The 2,783-nt window shown below is 42.0% G+C and overlaps 1 pseudogene; it reads left to right on the top strand.

The window, feature by feature from the left end:
- Positions 1-1,740: 1,740 nt before the first annotated feature.
- Positions 1,741-2,430, top strand: LOC116858814 (annotated as a pseudogene).
- Positions 2,431-2,783: the final 353 nt, after the last annotated feature.

Here is a 2,783-nt window from a genome sequence, read left to right as displayed (position 1 = left end):
TTTCCCTTCTGTCAAAAGCCAGGGCACTAGTGGGCATGCTCCCCAGTGGGTAATAGAAGTATTTTCCTTTAAAAGGTGATTTATCCCAAGTTGGGGCATACTCCCACACCACACTCAACCAATAGGAGAAGGGCCCCTGCAGGGACTGAGGGATATCATGGGGCAATATAATCCCCTACTCCACCACCAAGTGTGGCCTCAGGATCCAGATCCTTCCACTGCAGTGTGTCACCTGGAGAGATGTTAAGAACAAACTCTTCTTGGATATTTCAATGACTTTTTGCAGTTTTCAACATTTATTCAGTTCCATTATTACACATTTTAACTGTTGTAATGTAAATGTTTTTTGTTTTCTTTCTCTCAATTCGAATACATTCATACTACCTTATCGAACATGTAGTTTTATTCTATTAAGCGTGCAGTTGGATTTATGTATTATTCATTTATTACTTAAACAAACTAGGCTAACAAAGAATTATCCAGTGGCACTCCCAAGGACTTTTTGAAGAGACTTTAAAATAAATAAGTAAATACATACATACCAGTTATACATATATAAATCCATTCTTCTTTCTTCAAAGTAGTGAGGCTTTTCCTCATAAGTATCATCAATGTCCCTCTTCAATTTTCAATTTTATTTATACAGATGGCATTATTATCTAGGCTCTTAACCTTTTTAAAAAGAGTTTACAAAAAGATTACCAAAAACTTCAACCCTCAGAAAGGATGAATACCCAACTTTTGTATCAACATGGACGGGACTGGAGGAGATTATGCTGAGTGAAATAAGTCAAGCAGAGAGAGTCAATTATCATATGGTTTCATTTATTTGTGGAGCATAAGAAATAACACGGAGGACATGGGGAGATGGAGAGAAGAAGGGAGTTGGGGGAAATCAGAGGGGGAGATGAACCATGAGAGAATATGGACTCTGAAAAACAATCTGAGGGTTTTGGAGGGGTGGGGGGGTGGGAAGTTGGGTGAGCCTGGTGGTGGGTATTATGGAGGGCACAAATGGCATGGAGCTCTGGGTGTGGTGCATAAACAATGAATGCTGGAACACTGAAAAGAAATTAAAAAATTAAAATTTTTTTTTTTTTTGCTTTTTGTTTAGATTTTATTTATCTGACAGAATGAGAGATCACAAGTAGGCAGAGAAGTAGACAGGCAGAGAGAGAGGGGAAAGCAGGCTCCCCACTGCACAGAGAGCCCGATACCGGGCTCAATCTCAGGACCCTGAGATCATGACCTGAGCTGAAGGCAGAGGCTTAACCCACTGAGCCACCCGGGTGCCCCTGAAAAATTAAAAATTTAAAAAATATATTAATGAGAATCATTGGCACAAGATAAATATCTATATGTTTATTTTCCATATGGTGAATTTTAATTTATTTTACAACTAGTACATTTTTATCATTTCTAAAAACTAGAAAAACAGATAAAAATAAAATGTTTTATATTTAAAAAAAAACAAACAAACTTCAACCCTGGGAACACCTGGGTGGCTCAGTCAGTTAAGCATCTGCCTTCGGCTCAGGTCATGATCCCAGGGTCCTGAGATGGAACCAGGCATGGGGCTCCCTGCTCAGCGGAGAGCCTGCTTCTCCCTCTGCCTGTGGCTCCCCCTGCTTCCCCTACTTGTGCCCTCTCTTTCTCTCTGACAAATAAATAAATACAATCTTGGAGAAAAAGAAAAACCTTCAATCCTGGGACAAAGTGGCCAATGGCTTGCAGAGCAACATGCTTAAGTTTTATTGTGACTGCTGTGACACATACTTCACTCATGACTCTCCATCCGTGAGAAAGACACGCAGCAGTGGGAGGAAACACAAAAAGAACGTGAAAGACTACTATCAGAAATGGGTGGAAGATGGGGCACCTGGGTGGCTCAGTGGGTTAAGCCTCTGCCTTCGGCTCAGGTCATGATCTCGGGGTCCTGGGATCGAGCCCTGCATCGGGCTCTCTGCTCAGTGGGGAGCCTGCTTCCTCCTCTCTCGCTGCCGGCCTCTCTGCCTACTTGTGATCTCTGTCTGTGAAATAAGTAAATAAAATCTTCTAAAAAAAAAAAAAGAAAGGAAAGGAAAAGTGTGGAAGAGCACTCAGAGAGTGATGGACAAAACAACCTCTGCATTTCGACAAGGAGAGATACCTCCTACTCCATTCTCTGCTCCTCTTCTGCAGGGCAATGATCCCACCTCCCCCCAGTCTCCTGGCTCCTTGCCCTGGCATAAGGCCAGAGCCCCATATGGGGGGTCCTCCCATGATGCCAGTGATGGACCCTCCTGGATGATCCCAGTGGGACCTGCTCCTGGAATGAGACCACCTATGGGAGGGCACATGCCAATGATGCCTGGGCCCCCAAAGATGAAACTGCCTGCTCGTCTCATGATGGTGCCCACTCAGCCAGGAATGACTTTACCAGACAGATAGGACAGACAGGAACCTCTTTACATTCATTTTACATTTGTTCTAGTTAACCAGGAAGCCATGGTGCTGTGACTGGGTGTTTTCTAACAGGAGGATAGGGAAGACTTGTACCCCCTTCCTATCAAAGAGAGTAGTTTTTGCAGGGGAGTAGTGGGACCAAAAAAAAAAAAAAAAAGCAATTTTCATTTGTATTATGAAATGTGAAAATAAAATTTTCAACTGTCTTACTTAAAAAAAGGAAAAAACTTCAATCCAACTCTCATGAGCTATCTTAGATTTCACACAATGAATTTGAATTAGTCAAGTTTTACTCAGTGTCATTTACATAAATTCACTCATTCATTGTTAAAAACCTA

The sequence above is a fragment of the Lontra canadensis genome, unplaced genomic scaffold (genome assembly GCF_010015895.1).
Source record: "Lontra canadensis isolate GAN:19392208 unplaced genomic scaffold, GSC_riverotter_1.0 scaffold4, whole genome shotgun sequence".
Taxonomy (NCBI): Eukaryota; Metazoa; Chordata; class Mammalia; order Carnivora; family Mustelidae; genus Lontra; species Lontra canadensis.
The sequence above is the reverse complement of the archived record's forward strand: the minus strand, read 5'-3'. Positions and strand labels throughout refer to the sequence as shown.